Source organism: Neovison vison, chromosome 6, assembly GCF_020171115.1.
Source record: "Neovison vison isolate M4711 chromosome 6, ASM_NN_V1, whole genome shotgun sequence".
In the NCBI taxonomy this organism is placed as follows: Eukaryota; Metazoa; Chordata; class Mammalia; order Carnivora; family Mustelidae; genus Neogale; species Neogale vison.
Genome location: NC_058096.1, coordinates 188,447,451 through 188,461,698, shown reverse-complemented (window position 1 = coordinate 188,461,698; position 14,248 = coordinate 188,447,451). Strand labels below are relative to the sequence as shown.

At 40.6% G+C, this 14,248-nt stretch overlaps 1 protein-coding gene across 3 annotated transcripts in view; it reads left to right on the top strand.

Moving 5' to 3' along the window:
- The window catches only part of TAFA1 (TAFA chemokine like family member 1), a 584,591-nt gene that overhangs the window by 448,846 nt on the left and 121,497 nt on the right, over positions 1-14,248 (top strand). The window lies entirely within an intron of this gene.

Here is a 14,248-nt window from a genome sequence, read left to right as displayed (position 1 = left end):
TAATTCTTGGAAGATGTCTGTGGTAAATGGAATCCAACACCAAATGTAATTTGAAATTACTTCATTAATCCCTCATCATTTGTGAGAATATGTACCAGACAGTATGTGTTGATGGACACACAGACCCTCATCAGAGGATGCCTTGAGTAAATATCTGCCTCCAGCTTCACTTAGGTTGTTGGTAAAATTCATCTCCTTGTGGTTCTCAGCTCATAGAGGCCACCCACAAGTCTGTGCCATGGAAACTTTTCAAAGCTAGCAAAGGAGAGAGAATTTCCATAGTGTATACTAGTAAGACCCTACACAGAGATAAAGATGGGGATATCCATGGTGGGACGTCCCTTCATCCTTGCCACATAATGTAGCCTAATTACAGGAGTAATTGTATTGTATTCCATTCTTAAGTCTATTTTTAGAAGTCCCACCCTCAGGTGCCTGGGTGGCTCAGATGGTTAAGTGTGAGCCTTCAGCTCAGATCAGGATCCCATAGTCCCAGGACTGAGCCCACTTTGGGCTTCTTGCTCAGTGGGGAGCCTTCTTCTCCCCCTCCCTCTGCCCTCTCTCGCTCTCTCTCTGTCAAATCCTAACATGGGCCAATGTATCAGAACTACATTTTGTTTCAAGTAACAGAGACCCCAACTGATGGGTAGGTGAAACAGATTGCCATGTGGCTTATTATTTTTTCTCATACAATAAAATGATTGAAAGTAGAGTTTTAGTGACATTGGTTCAGTGGCCAAAAACTCTCAAGGTTGGAATCTCTCTGATTCTCTGGGCATTTTTTTTTTATTTTATTTATTTATTTTTTTTTTGCCTTTCTTTCTTTCATTGGCACACTATGACTACTGTAGTTCCAGCCGGCAAGCCTGCATTACAGGCAGGATGGAGAACATGGTAAATAGAAAGGGGTAGTTAATATGTCAGGAAGGCAAAGTCTCCCTAGGTAGACTTACCAGACTTTAATTTGTAGCCCAGTGATAAGAACTATGTCGTGCTTCCACCCACTGCTAATAGAAGAGAAAAATATTTTTGAGTGTGTGGACATTTGGTCACTCTGCTCAAAGTTAGTGTCCTAGTTCTATGAAAAAGAAGAGAAGTATTGAGTTAGCAACATGATTTCCCCAGTTAGGCATTGTGCTGGGCATTCAGGATGCCACGATCAATGAAAACAGTTATGGCCCCTGCTTCATGTGGCTGTTTACTAATTAGAGGGCACAGACAGTCATGAAAAGTATTTGTTGAACACATGTTAAATTCAGTTATAAATGTGCTAAAGGGAAACGAGTCACAGTGCTCTGAGCATTAAGAATGGGAGGGAGGATATGAGTGACCTAATTAGGAAAGTTGGGAAGGCTTCCCTGAGGAGGTGGCAGTTAGGGTGTTATCAAGTTCAGTTTAAGCACCTAACATAGTGACCTGCCTATAAAAAAGTTCATAGAAAAGAATAAAAGATAATTGCAGACAGTAATTGCAGATAATTTTTGAGCCTAGATTATAACTGTATTTCATGATTCTTTTTATTGCAAGTAGCAGAATATATAAGTTAAAGTTATTTTTTTTTTTTTAAGGCATGTATTGGCTAAAATTCAGCTTTCACCTTCAGGCACAGTTGCATCAAGCAGCACCATCAATGGTGCCTGCTAACACTGCACTTTTCCACTTGGCTTCCCTCTGTGTTGACTCCATTTATCTGAAGTTTTTAATCATGATACTAAGATAGTGCCTAGCTCCAAACTTACAGTTTTTTATCAGAAACTCTTGCAGAAAAAAAATTTCTTCTCTCAGGAATAAATGTTTTACAGTTGGTTCTCACTGTGTGTGGCTTAGGCCAGGTATCAGCCCATATAGCAATCTAAGAGAAGTCAGGTCCACTTTGCTAGTCCTAAGTCTTGTGCCTTCTCCTGGACTGGGGACAGAATCAGCATCTCCAAAACTCTGTGATTTGGGAACAGGAAAGAAGACCCTTGGCTTCTCCTGGAAAACCAAGAAGGATTCACCAGTAGATATGGGAATGTCTGCTGGGCAGGCAGAAAGAACTGGGACCTACTGCAGAGTAGACATGACTAATGGCTTTCATGGCTGCCACATCTAACAGAAATAATAGTAATAACATGAAGAAAAAATCACTTATTTTCTAAGGGTTTATTATACCTACCCATACAAACTTGTTCTACACTCCTGGGTGTGTTGAAAATCTACCCAGCCTGCTTTCCCCAACCAAGAAGGCAAAACTAACTCTGTTAAAACCTGTAAAGTATGGGATTCCCAGAGAGTGGGGTTTTGAGTAGGACTAATATCCTTCCCTCAGCCCTCACGTCCACACCACCGGCCCCGGTCCTCACACACTCCTGCACACATACCTTGCTTAGCGCTGACCTGCTCAGAGAAGGTCCGTTAAGTGAGGCTCATTTCAAGTGCAGACAATCCCAAGTAGGTTCTCCTCTGCCTGGTGGCCCGACTAAGTGATTTCGGGTGGCCTTAGACTTCTGATCACATCCTTGCAGCCAGGGATGAAATGAAACCTTGTTTATCATCTTGATAAACAGTCCCTTTCAGTGCCTCTGGACACCGTATGTAACTCAGTAGAGTCAAATACTATTAAATTGTCATCACTGTCTAAAAGGGGAGTAATAACTTTCTCTACCTGAGTCATAGTTAATGACTTCTACAATGTGTAACACAAATCAGAGTTTCTGTTTGTCTTCTTTCCCTCTAAATGTGTGGTTTCTGCTCTCTCTGGCTGTGAGTGTGAGGCACAATCTCATCATATAAATAAATATATCCTTTTATTATTACCTTTCAGCTCACCCGATAAAATATCAAGCTGACAGGGGCCAGATTCTTGGCTCAGATGAGGTATACGCACAGAGGAAGCTAAGCGGCTCTATCTTTTTCTAGTTCTCCAAGGAAGGTACAAATTTGAAAGACTGTACTTCACAGGTGAAAGCCTTGGACACTGCCCTCCCGCCCCCACTTACCACTACACATATTTATAGAAGTTATTGAAATGCTCTTATGGGGGTAAGAGACTTCTTTGACTTAAATTATATGAAAGAATAATTTATTATTCTAGTAGAATAATAAAATAGAATAATAATTTATTATTCTAATAATTTATTAGGCAGATTAGGCTAACATACAGATTGACCAGCAAACCATCCCCCAATCTTATTGGCTTAAAACAACCAAGTTGTATTTCTTGATCAAGCACCATGCCTCTCGTGGTTCGACAGGGGGGCTGTGTTTGTAGAAGTCACTCACGACTAGACTTGCTGAAGCAGACATCATCTAAAAACAAGGGAACAAGTGTGGGCAAACGATGGCCCAGTGGTCCTATCTGGTCCACCATCTGGTTTGCATCACCAATGAACTCAGGACGGCCTGTACCTTTTTCAGTGGCTAAAGAAACCCTCCAAAGAATATTTGGTGACACATAAAAACTCCATGAAACTCAAGTTTCAGTTTCCAAAGATAAAATGTTATCAGCAGACAGCCTCACTCATTTGTCTAGGTATTGTTCATGGATACTCTCATGTGAAATAAGAGTTTGGTAATTAACCCCAGACACCAGATGGCCTAAAAAGCCAAAAAGATTTACTATCTGGACCTTTATAGGGAAAGTTTGCGGACCCCCGATCTAAGCTATTTCTGGGTTGTCACAGCAGCAGGAAGAGAGCCTGGGAGAGTCCTGCACAGGGATTTAAAAACTTGGCCTGGAAGTGGTAAGTCACTTGTATGAACACAGAAATAGTCACATGGCCCCACCTCCCACAAGGGGGCTAAGAATACCAGTAAGCCCAGGAGGAAGAGAGCCAGAGACAGTCATTTAGCAGTTTTGATGGCTGCCATGGCTAAAACGAATAATAGCAAGAATATTAATAGCAGGAAATTGCATTATTCCTACACTTCAGGCACTGTTCTAAGTGCTTTGCCAGTGTTCACACACCAGCCCTCACATCCTCATCCGGAAAGCACTATTACCTTCCCCATTTTACAGACGATAAAACTAAGAATGAAAAGCTTAAGACATTTTCCTGAGGTTAATACAGTTAATAAAGGGAGAAGGCAGTATTTCAGCTCAGCCGCCAGAGCTCCCAAATCCAACCTGAACACTGTACTCTTAGCCATTGCCCCACATGTGGACTTGTAGGAACTTGTAGGAACTCGGAACTTGTAGGAACCCCAGCCCTCACTTCTGCAGAGACTGCGTCCTGACAAAAGTCTTCATGATAAAAGCCAGTGGATGCAAAATGCTAATTTTAATGTTTGTGGAACAGATTTCCAGAATGCTTACGAATTCAATTAGGAGCTAATCCATCGTTAGCCCACGGATGGATATGGTTATTCATATCCATATCTACTAAACAGATACTAAAGGAAGAGCCTGCGATTTAAGACCAGTTCCTGACTCAGCAGGGGGACCCACTGGTGGGCATCAGCCCCTAAGGTGAGAATACTTCTTTCAGAGGAAAGTATATTATGGTCCCTTTCTTCCTTGATTATCTCAGAGTGTATCTTAACCTTCTTGTCTTTGCTTCTCAGCCAAGTCAGAAATGATGTTCCTTGGACATTTTTGTTGTTGTTGTTGTTTAGCTTGAGGAAAAAAATGTCAGAGAACAGTTATGGCTTAGAGGTGATGGATTTGGATTCATTGCACTGTCTGCTTTATCTTGCGGCTGGACTTTTCTGTTTTCCTAATGGACTTTATGTATAATTACCATCCATGTTCCTATTAACATCCGCTATACTCAACCTGCAAAGGATAATAGAAGAATCTCATGTTAAGTGAATAAAACAAGTGTATAATTGTTGTTGGACTTCGAACTCAGAGAGAATTACTAGTTGTATGCCATTAAATAAATGCCATGAGGACACACAGAGACAAATGAATAAAGATGTAGGAGCAGATAGGCAAGGGTTCAACAAAGAAAACACAATTAGATCCACCATTGCGTGAACGGTTCAGACATTTGACATGAGGTCCTGGAGGCTGAAAGGTAAGTTCTTCCATCTTTCAGCATTTCATGATTCTGTTCTTCCATCAAAACTTGTGCAAGAAGAAACTGCCTCCAGGGTTGTCTTTAAAACTGGGTTTCTTTTTTTTTTTTTTATGTTAACCATAAGAACGTTAGCTTTTATTTATTATTTGCCTTCTGAGAGCTGTTTGGTGTACTGATGCACAATTTTCTAATTCTAATATCCTATAGAATTGGGCATTTTCTTTATGAGGGACCAGAGATTTGAGATTACAACTTGTTCCTAGTCACCCAGCTAGTAACCCAAATTAGTTTATTTGAAATACCATTTCAATATTAACATATTCGACCTTCCAGGTCAGTGTTTCATGTAATCTTCAGGAAATAAACATAGCCAGAGGAGTTGCTCATGTAAAATAGGGTTGTCTGTCTGTGCTAAAAACTGTTTCCATTCATTCCCAGCCTTGAGAGCTAGCAATGGAGAAGAAAATCCTTATAACCTATCACCCAGCTGGCCCAGGGATTCCCAGTTTAGGCAAAAAGTTGGAGGAGATCTGAGTAGGACCTAGATGAGTGTAGTGCCTTAGACGGCAACAGTGGACATAGCTTTTCTTCTAAAAGTACCACTTTGGGGTGCCTGGGTGGCTCAGTGGGTTAAAGCCTCTGCCTCCGGCTCAGGTCAGGATCTCAGGGTCCTGGGATGGAGCCCCGCATCAGGCTCTCTGCTCAGCAACCTTTGCTGAAAGCTTTGCCTTCACCAAAAAGTAGAATACAACTTCTTTATTCTTCATCATTGAATATCTAAACCATCACTTGGGTTGCCCCCCTGCTGTTGCTATCCAAGGCAACCTTGTTGGAAAGAGTCAAAGTTCTGTACTATTTAAAGAACACTAAAGAATCAAAGGTGTTCATCTTATGAGCTCATTGGTGTATCTTTAGGTAAAATTTATTTCCATGTTGTTAGAGCTGTTCTTAAAAATGATTTCTGTGGTAGAGTTTCAGCATATCCATAAGCCCTTTTCTTCCTTAAAAAAAAAAAAAAAAAAGGAGAAATCTGGGGGATGGGTGATGAGTTTTTTCCCGTATTACATTACTTTTAGCGATCTCATTTTAGGGGAATAGTAGGGTCTAAATGTTTCCCAGTCATTGGCCTGGACTGAGAGTAGGGATACAGGTGTAAGAAATGGTTCATGTTAGTGAAACAAAAGAAAACCTGGAAAGGGTCAAAATTTTTCTCAGTCATATTCCTGATTCCAACACTATTACTAACAGCAGAATACCTTTCAGAGCTCACTCTGAGCGGAGGTATTATTATAACTGCCTCTACTTATTTAATTTTCATACTCCCTTAGTCCTCAGCACAGCTGAAATTAATGTTATTATTATCCACATAGATGAGAACGTTGAGGCACAGCATGGAAAATGACTGGAAACAACAGACCCGGTACTTGAATTTTGGCAACCTAACTCTAGAATCTGTGATCTTATTGATGATGCTATATACTGCCTCAAACAGGACTGCCCAGCCCCGAATTTGTTCTTCATTCCTACATTCATCTGTCTTTTACATACTCCAGAGCCCTAGGAGGGGGGAGATGGTGATTTGTTTAATCTGAAGCATAAACAAATCAAGCAGCCATTTTGGCCTCCTCGACCAAAACATGCTTAAGGATCCATTAGTGTCTCTCTTGTCAGTGATTTACAGACAGAGACACTTGGAGCTTCCTTCCAGTCTACTGGGTCAATAAAGCATTTTTAACAGAGTCTTAAATATGCATTTCTGACATCCACTACAATACATTCCAAGAGAACTATTTATAAGGCCTTGATCACGACGTCCTATAAAAGTGAATCTCAAAAAAAAATCTGTGCTTTGTCTTAGACATCACAGCTTTTAAAGAGAGGGACCGTGTATAATGAAGTGAAAATGGAAGGATCTGAATAATGATGTCCGTCTTAACATTCCTTGATTACGTTTTATTCATTTCCTCCAAAAGTTGCCCTCGACCAGAAGCAGATATGTCCTGGCTAAACTTTTAATGAGGACTGAAGTTTCCTTACGGTTCCTCTTAATTGCTATTTCATGTTCTAGTCATTCTGTGCAGAATAAAAAGCTTGTCTTTTGTGCCTTTTGGCTCTACCCCAAACCAAAGTTCCAAGACAATTTTTCTAGAAGATGTATTAAAAGGTCACTTCCTGGCAAAAGCTACATCTATCATTCAAGTTCGTTTTCTTAAAAGATCACATAATGATGATTTGAATAGGAAAAGATCCCCCAAGGAAGATTAATTTTTACTGTTTTCTTCTTTTCCCTTCTTTTATTCCCTCTTTATTTACTCTTTCTCCCCCTCACTTTTCCCCTTCCTTCTTTCTTCATTTGATTCCTTCCTCCCTTCCTTCCTACCTTCCTTCAGTCCTTTAGCAACATGTGAATTCCTACTCTTATGCCAGGCACCAGGGATAGAGAAGTAAACAAGATGTGGTCCTGCTATCACGGAGTGTCCAGCCCAGCAGGATAGACAAGCAGTGGACCAAACATTCCTGCTAAGAGATACGCTACAAAAGAGAAGTTTGGCTTGTGAAGAGATCATACCATGGGGATCCAAAGCTAATCTTTGGGGAAGAGGTTCATTCAACAAATATTTACAGACCAAACATAGGCTAGATTCCAAGTTGAGTACTAGGAATAGAGTGATAAAAAAGAAAAATTGCTGCCTTTACCCTTTAAAGGAAAAGCAAAAGATTATTTGAAATGTCAAAATAATACATTCTGAATATTATTCTGGGAGAATGTGAGGTTGTAAAATCATATAGCAGGGGCATCTAACTGTCAGTATGGTTCAAGGACACCTAAAAAATACCTGAGTGAGGAGTCCGGGGGCAGAAATCAATAAATAAAATAAAAATAAAGTATAAGGTTTAGACTTGTATTCTCTCTTTTCTTATTTTTAAGATGATTCTCTTCTATTCCAACTTTATACTCTTCCCCAGCATTTCCTTTCCCAGAAAACCTGGTGTTGTGATCATTTTGAATTGCTTGGCCATGCTTTGTCATTGACATGAGGTCATCAAACCACACTAAACTACTGAACATCAAATTCCCAGGCAGATGAAAAGGATCAGACATTAGCAGTTTCCCGTAAGTGCCCATTCTTAAATGGCTGACCCAGCTCATAGCCCAGAGGAATCTAATGGCTTGGTATGAGCTCTCTTAGATGACCATTGTGGGAGCCGACCCTGTTTCATGATGCCAGCCTTCAAGTTTTTGACCACCTGCTTGCCAGTCATTTCTAAGCTCATCATCTCTTTCTATCTTGACATATCATTGTCATCAGTGGGGACTTGTTTTAAGAGAAACGTTAGCCTTAGCAATTCATCTTCTTTGTGTTTCCTTGCTTGTGCAGAGCAAGACAGTGATGCATTGAGCTGGGAAGGAGGGATCATTGCTAGAAGCATATTGGGCTTGGCATTTTTTTAACTTCTCCAGCTCAGAGAGCACTGCTGCTGCCAGAAATAATCTTGAAATGCTATCTTTCTCACCCCACCCCCTTTTTGGATATTAGAAACTTTCTCTTCCTGTTAAAAATAGGTTTTGATAATGTACTCAGAGGTCTGACAAACAGAAGAGAAAAAGCAGAAAAGAAAGTGGAGAGCTACCCCATGGAGCTTCCCTGCAGGGGCCTTGGCCATTGCCACTTGGGTGAACATGGACAAAAAGAGTGAGAAGCAAGGACACCATTTAGAAAATTTGTGGTAGAGGGAGAACAGGAATTGATGTTCATCTAACAGATCTAATGGTTTTCAACTGACCTGTGTTAGCTGGGTAATTGCTGCATTTACCTTCTAATCTAAAAGAACAATAGGACCTCTTATAAAATGAGATTTAAGGTATGAGGCAAATTTCTTATATTTTATCTAAGATGTTTTCCCATAGACAAAGTCAAGTGATGGTATTAGCAATAATCTGGAAAATCCGAATAGTACAGACAACCTTTATACTGGCTTATTCTTTACGCCACATTCTTTGCCATTAGCTAATAGGTGACCTCATCATTGTATTTGCTGGAACTACAGATACAGTGTGAAATCCAGAAAAGAGGCCATTTTCCAGATAATCCATAAGCAAAAAAGGAAGCTCAATTTTCTGAGCACTTAAATGACTGCTTTGAGAGGCCATAGCTTGGCTTGAAATCATTTTGAGTTGGATTAAGATAAAATTTAGGAGTGGATTGGTATTGGCACCAAAGCAAAGTCTATAAGACATTTACATGACAAATATTATCATTATGATTTTGCAATAACCTTGGCAGTTAGGTTTGAAAGGACAGTGCACTAGGTAATCTTTAAAATGCAGATAAAATAGATTTAAAGGAACAATTTTCCAGTTTCCAAAAAGGGTTATGATGATCCTTATGCATCAGGAACAAAGCTGGGAGATGTTTTAGTTTCTAGTCCCCTTTTCAAGCAGCCTGCTAATGAGGACAATAGGTTAGTAAGACCACAGTTGCAGAGGGTCTTGAAAAATTATCTCCCTGTGGTTATAAAAGAACTGAGCTACTTCCTGTCAATCGTCTAATATTTTTATTTTGCCAACGTAAGTCAGTGAACCAGGGTTTCATGGTCTGGAGGGATTGGAAGATGAACTTGCTTTGGTTGACTATGGCTAGGTTGGTCACAGATATAAACCTGTGGATTCAAGAGAATTGGCTATGACAGGTCTAATCAGACTTTCTAAATTATAGGGTCCTATGGGCTCCAGGACCTGGTTGCATATTCCACACTGGCATACCTAACAAGGTGGTGTAAATTGAAGCTGTAGTTGAACCTGTCAAGACCAGATGAGCTTGTTATTTAGAGCAACACCTCTCTGGCTTCCCGTGTGCAAATCCATCATCTGTCAGCCCAAGGAAGACATGGTCTGGGGTCACTGACTTTATACATAAGGTTTTCATGAAAATGGGGCACATGTTAATATCCAGTCACTGAGTTCTCCTCCCCTTCTCAGAGAAATGTCAGCATGTATGCCTGAGTGGTACTGGGTTAAAGAGCACTGCAGACGAGGTCAGAAGATCTTGGCTCTGGTCCATATGCTGCCAGAGAATAGGTATCTGGGTAGTTAAAACATGGGCTAGTTTTTTAGCTGCTCTTGATCTCAGTTGCCTACCCTGTGAAATGGGGGCAGCTATAACCTCATTGGGTTTTGGTAAACAGAAAATAAATTAAAAGTTTATAATGTATTTATCATGATGTCAGGAACATAGTAAGCAGTTAGGCGGTTAACTCCTGTATGACAGTAGCTGTCACACTAGTTACGGGACTGTGTTACTTGTTAAACACTTGTTAAATACTAATAATACTATGCCAGACAATGTTTAATAAATAAACAATAGGTGTTCCTGTCCTTGAGGAGGTTATTTGAGAGGGGAGTGGGGAGACATAGAGACAATCAGGATAATAAATAAATAAGGTACATACAGTAATTGAAAATTGCAAATATTCTGGAGGTGACATGGGTAAGAACATGAAGCAAAACAAGGGAGATCGTGAATGCTTTCTAAGAGAATTATGATTTAAATAGGGTGGTCAAGTGTGACTGAAAAAAATGACATTTTGCGCAAAGATGTGGAGAGAGCATGAATTTGCCATGTCCCAGGTGGGACGTAGTTCAACTTGTCAAGAAGACCAAATGCGTCTCTTTTGGGGCAACGCCAGGCTCTTTTCAGAGTAACCCTTGAGAGGGACCACGCCTGCCATGTTTAGGCAGTAGCCTACAAGGAGACCAGCATCCCTAAAGGAGAGCGACGGAAGGAAGGGTGGTAGCAAGAGGGTCTGAGTATAATTGGGGAAAGAAGAGTGAATTGGATATTTAACCTTGATAGCCTTTGTAAGCAAAGTGTCATCTTCCTTTTGGAAGTTCTTTATCAACAAAGAATGATGACTTGTGACAAGATGCACAAAAGCAGAGTTTCGAAGTCCAGCAGACAGATTCACATTTACATAATTTGGGACATGTTATTCATATTCAACCTCTCTGAGTCTCAGCTTTTCACCTGTAAAGTGGGGATAAAAGCTTTTACAGTTACTGGGAGGTTTATAAATAATGTAGGTAAAGTGCCAAGTGCAGTGTCCGGCATCCAGTTGGAATTCAGTAAATGTCAGTGAGCCCTGAGCTGACCCGGAACTGTTCCTTTGGCTCATCTACAAGAGTGGTAGGAGAGACTGACTTTGGGCCTCCAGTGGCTGCCTCAGTGTCCACATTATTTAACTCTGGGCAATGATCTGGATGATTTCGCATGTCTGTCATTGACTTAAATGTAAATCAGATTGACTTAAGTGTAAATGAGATTCAAGATATATCCTAGAAGCTTTTTTATAGCTTGTGCCATTTTCACTCATAAATGTTGCTCTATTCTTGTGTGAAAGCCAAGTGGTAACTTTAAAATTGGTGGGTTTTTCAGCAATTACTGAACTGGCTAAGAGTACTTAGAGCTGACAATTACAAGTTAAAGCAACTTGATTGCAGGAATCTGGGTTGAGGAGTTCAGTGTGTGAACAGCCCTATTGTTTCATTAACCCTCATCCCAGTGAAGGGCATGTAGCAACAGTATGATGTTCTTCCCATGTTCCAGGTTCAAGCCCCCTTACTTTCTGCTCAGAACTTTGAGTTGGCCTTTTGTTTCTTCTGCTTTGCCATTTTGTGCTTCCCCAATTCCTCCTTAACACAGCAGCTGTGGGGGGGGGGTCACTCTTGAACAATATCTAGATCCTATCCATTCTTGGCTTCAAAATCCCCATTAGTGCCTCACTGAAACAGAATCACACCAAGTACTCTTTCTGGAGAGGGCACCTTTCTCCAATTTAATCCTATGTCAGCTCCTTAGTTCCATCTATGCTAACATCCTTTTTTAAACGCCCTGACCAGCTCCTTAGAGGAATCTGTTCTCGTAATGGGGTAGGAAATATGTAAGATGAGCCTGAGACATCTTATAGAGTCAGAAAGTAAGGAAGTGCTCAAAAAAGGGGTGAGGGGCCATACAGGGAGACAGAACGCAGAGACCAACTGAAGGAGCTCACAGTGGCCAGGGCTGGACTATTCGGAGGGACAAAATGAATAACGTAGTTCTGGATTATAACCCAGTGTGTAAAACAAACATCTGTGAGTCCATAAATGATTGAATAAGTAAGTAGATGAGACGGAGGAGACACATCTGTCATGTGGATGAATTCCCAGTAATTTTAGTAGATATTGTAACCTCAGACAGGTGAAACATAACTCTCTACTCCCTAAGTGTGGACTGCACCTAGTGGCTTCCTTCCAAAGAGGACAGTATGGAAAGGCAGGGAGGAGTGATATTACAGTGGGGGAATCTGACAAGCACTATCTGAGCCAAGTGATCAAGGTCAATTTCAATAGTGGTAAGTCATGTTGATAGTATGTACCCTTGATATGATGTGATGAGAATGGCACTTTCCCTCTGTGGGAAACACGTAACCTCAGTCTAATCATAAGGAAAGCATCAGATAAATCCCACCTGAGGGACATTTTACAAAATAACCTGAACAATGCTTCTCAAAACTGTCAAGGTCGTCAAAAAGGAAGGAATGTCTGCAACACTGTCATAGCCAAGAGAAGCCTAAGGAGATAAAACCACTAAATATAATGTGGCATCCTTGATGGTACCCTGGAACAGAAAAATTAGACATTAGGTACGAACTAAGGATATCTGAATATAGCATAGACTTTAAGTAATAATAATGTATCAGTTTTAATCCATTACTTCTAACAAACTTAGCATACTCATATAAGATGTTAATATTAGTGGAATAAAAATAGGAAATTTTCGGGTGTGGCATATGGGACCTCACAGTGCCATCCTCACAAATTTCCTATAAATCTAAAACTACTCTATAAATAACTAAAACGTTGTTCTAAGAAAATATGTGCCAAACGTTCACATTAGTGAAATGTTTTTCCTTCATCATGGCCTGTTGAAATTCAACCTTTCAACTTGCAACTTAAGAAAGCTTTTGAATTCTTCAAAAACAAATGGGTCTCCCCTTCAGCCTATGTCCGTAGAACTTGGTACTTGCCTTTAGTGTTAATTTTAAGGTAATGCACTTATTTCTTCATTCATTCAGGCAACAGTTATAGTGTACCTACAGCAGTTGTTGACAATAAGGCTCACCTTGACCCTGACCAAGCTTTCAGTTTGCCTGTGGTTGCAGATCTGTGGATATACTTGTATGAGAAAATGTGTAGAAAGGCAAGAAAACAAGCAGTGGTGAAAGTGAGGAGATGTTCTCGGCAGAACTAATCTTTGCATTGAGTTCAAAGAAGTGGTAGTGAGTGCAATTGGGTGGTGGGTGGAAGGATGGAAAGTTGGAGGGAGTATTCTAGGAGAAACCATATTTGCAGAATTACTGAGGCAGAAAGGGGGTGATTTCCCAAGAAAATACATCATCATGGCCAGATATTATCATCAGTAGCACATATGGACTCTACCATGCATTAGGCTCAATGTTAACCCCTATGCATGTGTTATGTTGGTTTATACTCATGCAACCCTGTGAGGCAGGTGTTCATATTGTTCCCATTTCACAGATGAGGAAAGCAAAGCACTCAGTAAGTAGCAGAGCTGAGATTTAGACTAAAAGTGACTGGCTTAAAAGCCCATACTCTCTCCTAGCATTGAGGAGAGGCGGAATTAGTCTGTCTTGAAGCAGATTTTTGCATTTCTTTCCTATTATACCAGCATTTCTCAGCCTGGGCACTGATGACATTCTCAATAAGATAGTTCTTTGTTGTGAGACCTTCCCTGTGTCCTGTGGGAGGGTGGAAGCATCCATGTCCTTCCCCTGCTAGAGCCCAGTAGAACCCACCCTCCACCAGTAAGGGCAATTAAAAATGTCTCCAGACTTTTCCAAGTATCACTGGTAGGGAGGGTGACTAGCTAAATCAACCCATTCCTACACTTGCCTTGAGAATCTTATTTTTAGGATAGGCTGAAGCTGGGCCTTAAGTCTTTCCTGTCTCCTCTCTTCCTTCCCTCCTCTCTTTTTCTCCAGGGTTTCCTAAGGGCCCACTGTGTATGGGCTGAAAACATACCCCTAACAATTTATAACACAGCAACTTGTATATAGTGGTTGCTTGACAAATGCTTACTGAATTTATGCCAACGGAATCCTACATGTTCAGAGTCCATTCTTGTCAAATAAAGTACATTCTTCTGGAACATAAAACTTGATATTGGAAAAGTTAATTCTTGGTTTCT